The sequence below is a fragment of the Acomys russatus genome, chromosome 18, assembly GCF_903995435.1.
Source record: "Acomys russatus chromosome 18, mAcoRus1.1, whole genome shotgun sequence".
Classification (NCBI taxonomy): Eukaryota; Metazoa; Chordata; class Mammalia; order Rodentia; family Muridae; genus Acomys; species Acomys russatus.
This window is the reverse complement of record NC_067154.1, coordinates 35,675,974-35,690,110: the sequence shown is the minus strand read 5'-3', so window position 1 is coordinate 35,690,110 and position 14,137 is coordinate 35,675,974. Positions and strand designations below refer to the sequence as shown.

Genomic DNA, 14,137 nt, shown 5'->3' with positions numbered 1-14,137 from the left:
TCTTCCCTTCCTCCCATTTTTCCCTTATTCCCCTCCCCTATGACTGTTCCTGAGGGGGATTACCTCCCCCTGTATATGTTCATAGGGTTATCAAGTCTCTTCTTGGCAACCTGCTGTCCTTCCTCTGAGTGCCACCAGGTCTCCCCCTCCAGGGGACATGGTCAAATGTGAGGCACCAGAGTACGTGAGAAAGTCATATCCCACTCTCCACTCAACTGTGGAGACTGTTCTGACCATTGGCTAGATCTGGGTAGGGGTTTAAAGTTTACCGCCTGTATTGTTCTTGGCTGGTGGCTTAGTTTGAGCAGGATCCCTGGGCCCAAATCTGCCTATCATAATGTTCTACTTGTAGGTTTCTAGGACCCTCTGGATCCTTCTACTTTGCCATTCTCCCATGCTTCTCTCATCTAGAGTCCCAATAGGATGTCCTCCCCTCTGTCCCAGTTTCCTGGTAAGTGAAGGCTTTGGTGGGACATGCCCCTTGGCCTTTTTCTGTTGCAGCTTTTAATATTCATTCTTTGTTATGTATGTTTAGTGTTTTGATTATTATGTGGTGGGAGGATTTTCTTTTATGGCCCAATCTATTTGGAGTTCTGTAGGCTTATGAACATTTCTTTCTTTAGGTTAGGGAAGTTTTCTTCCATGATTTTCTTGAAAATATTTTCTGGGCCTTGAAGTTGGGAGTCTTCTATGCCTGTGATTCTTAGGTTTGGTCTTTTTCACAGTGTCCCAAGTTTCTTGGATATTCTGTGCCAGGAGCTTTTTAGATTCAGCATTTTCTTTCACGGCCGTATCCATTTTTCAGTCATGTCTTCTATGCCTGATATTCTTTCTTCTACCTATTGAATGTTGTGTTGTAGATCCTGTCCTCTCCTCTAGGTTTTCCACTTCCAGGATTAACTCTTTTCCTTTTCCTGTTTGATTGTAGTTTCTTTAAGAGATTTGTTCAATTCTTTCTTCTCTTTCTTTTTGTATCCCTGATGTATTTTGAGGGATTTATTTTTCCTCCTTTAAGGCCTCTATCATTTTCCTAACCTCAGATTTGAAATCCTTTTCTTGTGCATCAGCTGTGCTATAATATATCCAGAGTTTGTTGTGGTGGTGGGACTGCTGGTTTCTGGTGGCATCAAATGCACCTGGGCATTGTTACATGTGTTCTTACACTGACCTCTTCCCATTATGATGTCTCTGATTGGAGTGTGTGCCCAGTGCCTTTTGGACCCAGGAACTTTTGGTTGGTGACCTGAGTTCAGATCCAGTGTTGTGACCGACTGTGTTCTCTGCTTGGTGTAAGAACTCATGGACACTAGTATTTTGTTGGCCCCTGGCTCCTTCTAAGCCCCATGGAGTCCTAGATTTGCCCGCCACCCAGGCATATGGCACTTGCACATGTGCCTGATGGCTGCTTAGACCCCCGAGGAGCTTTCTATGGTTTTCTGAGAGACCTGAGCTCAGATCCACTTGTGATTCTGACTGTTGTGTCTACTTGGTGGTAGAATCCACAGACACTGATGTTTTGGCAGGCCCAGGCTCACTGTCATCCCAGGGAGTTCAAGAGCTCCCCGCCTGCCAGGTGTGTTGAGTTGAGTGGGTACCTGGTAGCTGCTTGGACTCCTAGGTGCTATTTAGGGTTTTATGGATGACCTGAGGGCAGATGCACTTTTGTTTCCTACTTTGTTATCTGCTTGATGCTAGAACCCACAGACATTGGTGTTTTTTTCAGTCCCCAGCTTGTTCTGCGTTCTCGGACTTCAGACGCTGCCCACCAGCCATGTGTGTGGCTCTAGCCTTTGAAGGCTTTGCTCCAGTTTCTAGGGGCACCCTGGACTTTTCTGTGATTTTGGCTAGGTGTCCATATGCTAGACACAACCTTGCTCCATACAATTTGGGCCCCTCTCAACTGTGGGTCTCCAGTACTTGTGTCTGTGGTTCTCAAATCAGTTGCTGATGTGTCAGTTAGGTTACTGAGTAGCCACTGCTGTCCTGCTAATTAAACATGGCGTGCATTAGGTGTCACCATCTTGGACCTCCAGCCAACTCGTTTTATAATAAAGCTCTAGTATTTAAAAAAAAAAAAGGGGGGGGGGAGAGACCTTGGAAATAATAAGACAGATGAGAAGATCTAATGTGACAAATTGTATCCCAATGAAATAAATGAGTAAAAATAGCTAATTTCATGACAAGTAACTATACAGTAACATTTTATGTTAGTATATGTACATTTAAAACGTGCTAACATCAGGGCTGTTGAGATGGCTATTCAGGTTAGTGCATGTACTACCATGAATAAAGACCTAAGGTCATTTCTCGTCAAAAGAAAAATAACTCCTGTAAGTTGTTTTCTGATGTCTACATGCCAGGGCAACTATAAAACTATATAGAACACACACAGACACAGAGACACACACACATACACACAGCAAATATATAACACTTTGGAAAAATTCAATTTTTTTGTTTAAATCATTAATAATATATTCCTAATTTGTCTGCAACATGATCAAAGATATTTTCCTACATGATATAAACCCTTATAAGTGTAAAGAAACTTCCATAAAAATTGTATGTGTGGTTAAAAATAATATGATGTATTGTTCAGTGTATGCTGATTTGAATTTTTGATTAATACTATTGACTGTGTTAGGATGTTTCCTAATTTCTTGTTTCAAATCTCTCTCTTTCTCATCATCAATTAATTATCACATGAGAAAGTGTCTTTTTTCTTGTATTCACAAAATATACTTTTAATTTTTCTATGTAATAGGCCTACATATATAGCATATCCTACCGACCACTTATAAAATAAATTCTCCAAAATAGAAAATAGACATTCATTAATGAGACTAAAGTATTGGATATTTCTGTTTTACTCTCTGGAGGCAAAGGGCATGTTATTTTGAGTGACCATTGATTTAAAGACAAGTTCCAAGACACCTCATGAGAATTCCCAAAATAAAAAGAATATACCAAAATTAATGTTTTCCCAACACAGAAACTGAAGGATATATAACATGATTTCTCTAAATCAAACCAAGTAATATTTTTGGAGCATTATGAACTTATCTTTAAAGGCTATTAAAAGAGATAATATGGAACAGTCTATTACACTAAATAGTGTGATGAGATTTATTTGAGTTATAGAGAAGAATTCTTATTAAATATTTTGACAGATGAATTGGAACCTAAAAGTATTTAAATTAATAAGATAGAAAGACTATTTGACACAGTTGTGAACGTTCTTTGCATTTTATGTGATAGTGACTCTTACGCATAACTTAGAAACACCCAGTGCGGCATTTGGAAGCGACACGAGCATGCATCATTTATACTTTGATTACATTCTAAGTGCAGACAAGGTGCTGTGTTCATGAATAATTCACAGTATCCAAAAGAATGGGCTTTTTCCATTCCATTTTAGAGTTTTGTTTTTCAGACAGGATGTCTTAACAATGTAAAACACGTGTCACTGATGGAATATGATTAGAAATACAGCGTGATCTGACAGTTAGCAATTATTCCCTGCTGTATAATTCTTTCAGGCCGTATAAATGTATGAAAATATGTGCAGCAGCTCAAAGTATAAGTCACAGAAACCAAAAAAAGTGAAAATATGGGTAATTTCTTTGCTTTGTGACATAATATAAAACCAAAATAAAGGAGCATGGTATTTTAGCCAGTTAAAGCAATAGATGCTGACAAAGGAATAGAAAATTTATTGTTGTTTTCCATTTTCTTAAACACAGTACCTGAATAACAAAAAGCACCTTTCATAGCTGATGTTAGTTCATTGTGTAATTTTCTTGATGTATCATGATTGTGTCCATTAGTTCTCTTAATTGTTTTAATAAATATCAAAATTAAAATTCATGAAATTAAGGCCTGCTGGCTCATACCTATAATTCTAGCTGAATCAGAAAACTGAAGTAGAAGCATTACTCAAATATGAGGGCATAGTGAGTTCAGTGCCAGTATAGGCTGCAGTTTTATAACATGTCTCAAGATAAAATATAATAATTAAGCAAACGGACTTAAATACAGATATGAAAGTCAGTCTGAAATAAAAATTAAGTATGAATATATTGTATTTTTAACAATAGAACATAGGTACTAACCAGATGCTATAAAATGTTTCCCTATACAGTTCATCTGGGATTTATTTCAGTTCAAATCTTTAGGTGTTACATTATAGAAAGAAGCAGTTACTTATGAACACTAAGTTAATGTATTCCTCATCAAGGCTTACTGTTGTAGATTGTGAGCATAATGCCCAGTTTAGTATTACTGGCTGGATTGGCAAGACAATTCTTTTCCATGTTTACATGAGATATTTTCTACTGCTTATGCATAATCCTCGTTGTTGTGCAAAATGACATTCATACTGTATGCAAATGATAATATAATAGCATATGATGTTTTGTCTTTTAATCAAAGTAATTTTCAAAACATGTTTATGAATAACATTTTTGATCAACATTTCTTTCCAATAAAGTACCTGAAAATTGCACAAGTAGTTGCTTAGAACACATAACCTAAAGTGTTCATGGATTCTAGCTCTGTCCTGCCAACTGAACCTCCTTGGGGACATTCTTTGTTACTAATATCCAGTATATTTATGGAGAAATGTGAAATTACTGTAATTGTATTTATAATATAATTTTGTGTAAGATAGCCATAGAGGTTGTACACTATTATTGATTGAAGAAAATGAATAGAAAACAAACAAGGAACGAAATTATTTTTTGCAACAATGAATATCACCAAGATATGATTGATGTTTATTATTTTTTTGTTTTTATTTTTTCTACCAATTATACCAGATTGCTTTTGACTCTTGGCTTATATATTTATAGTCTGGGGTATTTACATGGCATAGTTAACCATGTCTTCTTATCAAATATTATAAATACTATTTTCCTTTCTTGCTACCTTTATAGAATTGTTACAATTGTTGGTGTGCTCCACCCACAAGTAAAAAATGAACTACACGAAATTTCAATTGCACCCTCCAACATTCCAGGCATATTTAAGTCTGTCTCTACATCCAACATAGATTATACTAACCAAATAAGGAATCCTAGGTGTGAAAGAGGTCATTATATCTGTAATGTCTTATTTTTTTCAGAAGAGGACTTATTTCACCATTGAAAGCAAAAGACTCTACATATTGAAAAACTTTGGTGTATGAAATGTGTAGAATCAACTATGCATTTGTTATACATAATATATTTTGTTAGAATTTGACAAAAAATTGCCATAATCTTTCTTAGATTCTTGTTTCATAGGTGTTTAGTAAACAATATATAACAAATCTATATTTTGTAGTTGTAAGATGGAGCCCTCGGTCATTCTTTATCATGCTATTCACCTTCTGAATCAATACCAACAGGTTCATGGTCATATATACTTAGTTTCAAAATGAATTCATGACTGTCAGTTATAGGAGCTGCAGAATTGTTTGGTAAGAAACAATTACCAGGTTGAAAAAAAAAAGTGATTTATTTTAGCAGGTAACAGATGGTTTAAGGTTTAGCACCCAAATGATTTATTGGGGGCCATCACTGATCTCCCTCTTCCTTTCTAGCCTGTTTGAGTGCAAGCTGTTACAACCTCCTAGTTCCTTCATACCCTTTTCATGATGAGAAAGTATGTGATCGTGCACAGAAAGACACAGACCCTCCTCTAACACGTTTTATTCTACATTTCCGATAACTAAAGTTTTGACTTACTGTCAACCCGAAACAGATCAGTCCTTGTATTTGGAGTTGGTTCTGCCCTTTCTCAAGGCCTACACTCCCTTAGTTGTTAGTTCCTGCAAGGAGTTTTTCCAACAAACACGTTATCATGAACAGGAAGTTTGCACAAGTCAGAAATAACCACTCATAGGTACGGCAACACTAATGTGTGCTTCTTCAGTCAAAATGTTCAGAACATACCAAGAAACTGTGATTCTTAGTTACTGGAGCACAGAAGATTCTAAAATATTTAAAATTACTTTGGTGGGAATTTCTTCTTGTGGTTAACTCATGCCTGGCCACATCACTATCACAATAATGACTCTGTTTATAGGTTCATTGTACCTATTAGGATATTGAATTCTACATGATGAGAATTTTGAGCACTTGTCTTCTTCCCACACATTATTAATGAAGGAAAACAATCACCACAAGTCCTGCTTACCCTATCGGTATGTTTATCACACTATTATTTTTTATTATTAATTTATTCTTGTTACATCTCAATGGTTATCCCATCCCTTGTATCCTCCCATTCCTCCCTCCCTCTCATTTTCCCCTTACTTCCCTCCCCTATGTCTGTGACTGAGGGGGATTACCTCCTCCCCCTTTAAATGCTCATAGGGTATCAAGTCTCTTCTTGGTAGCCTGCTATCCTTCCTCTGAGTGTCACCAGGTCTATTCTTACTTAATTTCCTAATCGTGTCTTTCTGAATCACTGAGAAAAATATTGAGACAGTGGCTTATATTAAGGAGTCTATATACCTCTAAACAGCTGTGAAGTTCTATATATTTCAGTAGCCATTCAAAAAGTAAATATGCTTGGAAATCTATTCTTCCACAGTCCTCTAGAGCCACGCCTGATGTAGACACTATCGTATCAGCAGTATACCTATTGCTTTTGATTCTCATTACAGTTGCAGCCTAAATGATACTTATCTCCCTCAATAGTTTTGTGTCATGAAGCTTTTGTTCAATCCCAGAACATACATTACACATAGCAAAGCAACTCCAAGTAAAATTATTATTAATTTTGATTTGTGGCAATGTGTCACTATTCAGCTCAATCCAATTTTTTTCTCAGGATGAGTACAGTATAAATTTGAACATGATTAAGATAGTGAAGGACAAGTTTACCTGATATGGCAAGTAGATACTAACAATTTAAAGAAAAGAAAGACAAATTTCATAGAATATAATTCCACAAAACATGATTAAATATGCCCTTAATGGTGTATTTAATTATTTTGTAGATAATAATCACATACATGTAATTTAATGTAATATTAATTAAGATTCAACATTATAATTCAAATAGTAAGCCACACTTAACATTTTCATTATTTTGTCTAATTAAAATTCTAGTCTAATGATATTTAAAATTTTTATTCACATTTACTGAAATAAAATATCAGTTTCAAAAGTTATTCTGTATATATATGTATATGTGTTTATGTGTGTGTGTGTAAAATTGCAAAAAATCATTTATATAGATACAAATAAATTATGGCAATCACTTTTGTCATATATAAAGAATGAGACATATGATTTGTTCAATTGCTAATTTAAAAAATAATATCCAGAAAGTGATTATTGACTAAGCAACCTCGCATAAGTAGAGAAAACAGCACAGCCAGATAATTTTAATTTAAACAATTATATTTTAAGTTTACTCCTTTTTGTCCTAAATATAAAATGCATTTATGCATTATAATAATGCAAGAGTTGTTTTTATAAGATTATTATGTGTGGGATTTAAAACATGATTTAAGTATAAATATAAGATGTTATGGTCTCTTGTCTATTAATAACAGAACATACGCCTGACATTTCAATATGTGTCCCATTCATACCTGTTGTTTCTATAAAGTTTTCCAATCGAGCTCCAAATCTCCTGAAAACAGGTTTAATTCTAAATTTCATTTCTTTTTGAATAGCATTATCCTTAAGCCATGCATCATCATCACAGGTCATTGCTCCGATGAAATTAATATGATAAAACACCTGTGTGACACAGAAAATGATATATTAGTGTGATTCATCATTAATGAACATCATAAGCCCATGATCTATTAGTGTATTGCTCAAAGGATGGTGTCATTACAAAAGAGTCAGTTGCCAGTGTTAAATTATTGTGTCGAAGGCAGTAGTGAAAACCCTGAATAATCAGGAGGCAGCAGGTGGACATGCCAATACAGAGTCACATTTCATGAAACTTTTATTATTATTTTTTATTTAAAAGTGTCAGAATTGCATCTTTGCTAATCAGTTTTACTGCCCTATCACAAAATTAACTTTGTCCTGATTACTCATCTACTATTAATTGCTTTTCCATCCTCTATAAATTATATCACTTGTAAAGCTGACTAGTGCATGCCGCATTGCCAATGAGGTGCAGAAACTGTTTTATTAGTGGAAGAGATACAGAAAAATTTGGAGTAAAAAATTATAAAGATATAATTTTATTAGTGTGCCTTTTCAAGTAATTACTTAAGCATGAACTGTGGTACACAGTATGATCCATCACTTTTAGATTAGAAGGAAAGTATTCTTAAAAGTCTTTGAGACATTGAAGCAGGTAAATCAAAATAATTAATTTTCACTTTTTAAAAAGTTTTATTTGTACACACAGTTTATGGTTAAAATAGAGATGACTAAACAGGAGAGCTATGTAAAGAATTTCGAATATAGTTTTCAATATAGATTTCATGGGCTTATTCTTTTGGTTTAAGGTAAGTGTATAATACAATAATATTGTTTCCATCAGAGGTTGATCACGGTTCCTCTTTCAAAATTATATGATCAGTAAGGGAAAGGCATTCATCCCTTTCATTGTTTTTTTCTGTCATAAATACAAAAATATAACCAGCAATATTTAACCTTCAATACTGTGACAATTAACAAACACACCTACCATATTTGCACCAAAAAGCATATTCTTATCTGTTAAGTCCTGTATGAATTTTAATAACCTCTGTATACATGTGGTTTTAAATAATAATTTCAATTAAAAATTTAAGTGTCATGCTGATAGAGCCACTGATTTTCTTATCTCTATTCTGTCACTTAATTATATAAATTAACAAATCACTACAGAAAATTTGAAATAGTGATAAATATATTAATTAGCTCTCAAACCATATACAGTGAGAAAAAAATTGTAAGATGATAAAATCAAGAAATCTACAATATGCCCTTGAGACTTTAAGGTCAAACAGTTGAATACAGATACATTTTTCTACTTCTCCACAAATTATAATTATCAATCCTTAAAATAACAACAGAGGCACTCAAAAGAAATATGTAAAACTAGTACAAGAATGTTTAGTAGTATTCAGATTCTAAGAGGAAGCTTGACTTTAAAATTTTTATTATTATGTTTCTTTTTTATCATATACATTCATATTATTATGCATGAATAAAAAACTACATACAACAGGAAGAACCACAAGACAATCAGGAATTATGCAAATGTTACATTCATAGTGATTTGGCTATTTGTATTTGGCAAACTTGAAGTAAATCTCTTTCCTATCTTGTTGGTTCTAAATTTCTGAATGAAAATCAACATCTATCATAGCTCATCTCTATTAACTTAAAACATCTATCTTGATGTAAAAACATCTTAACTCCTAACCAACTAACCTTAATTGTAAGACTAAAGTATTTGCTCTTCAACCCTATCAGAACTTGAGAAGGAATAAATCTTAAATACCTGAGTGAACTGGAAATGCAGGTTAGCAGCTTCCAAAATGAAAAAAAAAAAAAAAAAAAATGACAGAGACGGTTTCCTCCCTGAGCAATCACCCAACATTCTCTATAACATTGGAGCATCGTCTTGGGCCTTCTAGCCCAATATATCTGACATACGTATTTGCAAGTCAGGGACTATTGACAACTTGCTTATGCTGTCTTGGCGGAGTTTGGCTTCAACTCTGCCTGCATCTAAGCTTGTCCATTTTTAGGCAGAATTCTGTCTGTGGCAGAAACAAGGATATTTTCCCCAGTGTCTGGTTTGCTACATTTGAAGCTAGCTCCATAAAGAAGTTCTTTGATGCTCATCATCTTCTCTGAGGTAGGCTGGGTGTTGCAGGAGTTAACATGTCTTGTTGTCAAAGAATTTTTAGAATAATAAAAACATCTTTAAATGCCATATTCTGTAGGTCTCTGAGGCTTATGAAGACATCATTTAACTATTTGACCTTGTATATCTATAGAATCATATCTATCTGTTAGACCTAGAATATATATTCTTGTGATAAAATTAGACTAGTATTTGACATGGCCATGATTTGCATCAATATTCACAATTCTATACCAATGAATTAAAAATAATATTATTTGTGAGTAACAAGACCTTGATTTGCGGAGTAGATTCAATAATCCATCTTTTTTACTATCCTCCCTCTATATTTGTATATCCTCCTTTCTTTCTTTACAGCTCCTATTTCCTTATCTACAAAAGAAAGTTAAAACAAAAGAGAGATATCCCTAGTCCAACCTAGTTTCTTTTCTGTATAAGACCAATAATAACTTATAAGCAACTCCCAGTGAAAATAAGGCATCTTTAGACCAAGAGACCAAACAGAAACTATACAACTCTCCTTAGAGGAAATTGGATGTTGTTCTCTTAAGGTTTCTTCTTCAGGCTGATTTAGGGTACATAATACATTGAAAGGGGGTCCCAAAATTTGGGGGTAATGGTTAAGCAAACCAGGGATAGCATTTGTCATCCATTGTCTAAATGTTGAGAAATTCCAGGCATAATAGGAGCCCTGTGTGGGACAGTCTGAAATGCTGGATCAGAAGGGATCACAAGCTTTCTACAACACTGTCCTAGAAGCTGTCCTGTTTTGATGGATAACAGCAATGGATGCACCTGGGGCTAGAACATGGTGGATGCAGGATTTCAGAGTCCAGCATGCCGAGAGGAATGAATCCTGTCAGGTCCAATCCAGGACCTGTGTCCTGTTCTTTTGTTCTGAAAACATAATTTCTCACAAGCATACATTTCAAACATAATTGTATGAAGTGTACAGGATGCACAAAACAATTAAGGATGGTTCTCTGCTCATTGTATGAGCAGAAGTAAGACATCTGCAATTATTCCTTCATGCCGTACTAAGAATGGCCTCTAATTATGAAACACAGAGAAACATGAAGGCTTGTCTATGTATAGACATTTGTATCTCAGCCAGTCTCATTAACAACCAAAGACATTGTATATCCTCATACCCCAAAAGCTGCACCCTACCTTGTTTTTGTTTCTCCAGAAGAGCCTAGGCATAGAGTCTGAACCAGGTAAGTTAATTCTTTCCCGAATGAAGGAGAACTGTGCCCACCAAATAGATAAGTTTGTAAAACCTTTAGTCATATGCTTTGACAAACTAACATACCATGATGAATAATAGTAAGTCTGTCTACTAGCAATCGGACCACAGCAGTTTTTCTGGGATGCATGTGGATCAGAGATTTGCTCCTCATTCTTCAGCGAGAGACTTTGGCCTAGGCAAGAAGAGCTCTGCAAATAACCATTCCAGACTAGTAGCCCAAATTAGAATCTGGTTTGTATAACACTTGCAGGGGAAGAGGCACCAAATTTTCCTTTTCCTATGGGTAGCCCTAGTAACAGCAGGAGGACACAACAGGAGTGACCTATACCAGATGGTGGCTTGTTCCTAAGAATCGTATTCAGATTTTAATATAAATAACCAAGGTAAGCAGTCATTGGCTATTGAAAGGGTGTATCACTACAAAAAGACTTTATTTAAAGAATATCTGACATTTAACAATGTTGGGATTTTCTTTCCCAAGCTAAGATCATTAGCAAGTCATGTCTAGAAATTTTATAAGAATTTTAAATTTTTATTTTCTTATTTACTTTTAAAAACTGTATATACTTGATGATATTATTATACCTGCACTAACTCCTCCCAGAACTCCCCCATCCGGACAGATTTATGTTCTTTCTCTTTCTCTTAAAAGTAAAGAATAAGCCAAAAAGGATCACACATATAAACTGAAGAGTTCATTTTTTGTTATCCAAATGCTCCTGAATATGGGGTCTATTCATTAATATGGTTGACATAGCTACTGCTACTCCATTGAGAAAACTTGATTTTCCCTCTCCCATCAGTTAGCAGTAGCAAACATCTTATTAGTTAAGTGTCTGTCTTAGCACACACTTTCATTTATGTCTTGTGCATGCTGTCCCAGTCTCTTGAGTTCTAACACAAAGACTCACAACTGGACCATGCACAGAAAGTGAAAGACTTTAGGGTACTCAAGTGTAAATGAGATTTCTTTATCATACCCACTCCCTCAAAGTTCAGGAATGTATTTGGAAAAAGTGTAAGAGGCACTGACATCTAAACTCCTCCCCATGTACATACACATGGCTCATGTGCAAGGATGAATATATTGTAATAATAACATACAGGAAAAGTTGATAAAGTATGTAAAATTATCAGCATTTCAACTGGGTTTGAAACCACAGCATGCAAAAGCTGTGTGACAAATGACAGTCCTAAACATAGTGACTACCTACTAAAATTATTCAAATAATTATTGGAGTCTCCTCACAGGAAAACAAAAGGATAAGGGGAGAACTAGATAACGTTTTTAAAATCAGGAACCTAGAGAGTTATGTAGTAGATGAAAAAGGATTATCAATTAACATCCATGTTCTGACTCTATGACTTTTCACATTATCTGTGCCAAAAAAAAAGTCTTATCAGTCAGCAAGTGAAAAATCCAAAAATAGAAGCAAAGAAATATAAGTTATATTGCAAAATGAAAATCATAGAAAATCCATTAACTGAAATTTTAATTTTTTCTGGATTGACAGAGAACAAAATAAGTGAATTTAACCAACAAAATTTATTGACCCAAATAACAGGATTAACTGTAAACCACAAATAATACAGAAAACAAAATTTTATGAATGATGCTGACATTTGAATGACAAACCTCATAGGCACATATGTTTGAATACTTAGTCACAAGTTGGTAGAACTGTGTAGGAAGGAATAGGAGATGTGGCCTTGTTTGAAGGACATCTATTACGGAGGGTGGGCTTTGAAGTTTCAGTATCCTATGCCTTTCCTAGTCAGCGTTCTTCACTGTGCTTATGAATCAAGATGTGATCTCTCTAAGCGAGAAACGCCTTTAATGCCAGCACTCGGGAGACAGAGGCAGGCAGATTACTGTGAGTTTGAGGCCAACCTGGTCTACAGAGTGAGTCCAGGACAGCCAAAGCTACACAGAAAAACCCAGTCTCAAAACAAACAAACAAACAAACCAAACAAACAAAAGAAGTGATCTCTCATCTACTGCTTTATTAGTATGCCCTTACTTTGTTCCCCACCATGATAGTAATAAAATCTAACCTCTGGGACTATGAGCCTTTAGATTAAACATTTTCTTTTATAAATTGTTTTGTGCTGATGCTAGAAGTGTTCAGTGTTAGAGGTTTAGCTGTTGTGTTACCTGTGCACCAGTATGTGCCTGAGAAGAGGGAGGCTGTGTCTACGATCAGTGTTCTGACCTGTGAACATCTTCATGGTTAGTAGCCTAACATTCTCTGAAAAAAGCAACACTGAGATGAAGACCAGTTCAGCACCTGAGAAAACCACCAAGTCTGCCCTGCCCTGCCCTGCACATTCCCATACAAGATCCCAGGAGGGGAGCAAGCTATAGACTAGAAGAAACCTCCTTGGACCACTGGCCTGACACAGGCAATCCTCTCACAAGGTCCCTTGGTGTCAGCGGGCAAGGAGTGATCCTCAGAAGATCATCAGATTATTGCCATGGGGCACTGCCAAGGAGCTAGCCTGAGATGAAAACCAGTCAACCACTGGAGCAGGTCTGAGTATCAGACCATGCCAGAGCTGACCATTGCCTTGTGCCATATTGCATGAATGAGCACACCTAAGACAGCAACTGAGATAATCACAGATATTGAGACTCCAGGATCATCAAAGACGTTCAAATAAGTGGTAGAGAAATGGAAGAAAAGGAGAAACAGAAGGATGAGGGAACAACGAAGAGAGCCAGAACTGGAGACTTGAAGGTAGTGAGGAACAGCTTGCTATAAGTAGCCAGTGATGCCACCTGAGAACATTGTGGGACTTGGCCTGTATTGCCACCAGGATCTTGTCTGCGTCTGTGGCCATACAACAGCAAGAAACTGTTATCACCAAAGACCAGACAGATGTCCCTTGATACCCTATGATGTTATACAGGGGGAGGAAGTGCCCCTCAGTCACAGTCATAGGGGAGGGGAATAGGGTGAAACAGGAGGGAGTGAGGAATAGGAGGATACAAGGGATGGCATAACAATTGAGTTGTAATATGAATGAATATATAAAAATGAAAAAAATATTCTATGTGTGAGGGGATGGTGC

General features: G+C 35.8%; 1 pseudogene; it reads left to right on the top strand.

Annotated features, from left to right (window-relative positions):
- The first annotated feature begins 13,190 nt into the window (after nucleotides 1–13,190).
- On the top strand, nucleotides 13,191–13,312 carry LOC127202410 (uncharacterized; annotated as a pseudogene).
- Nucleotides 13,313–14,137: the final 825 nt, after the last annotated feature.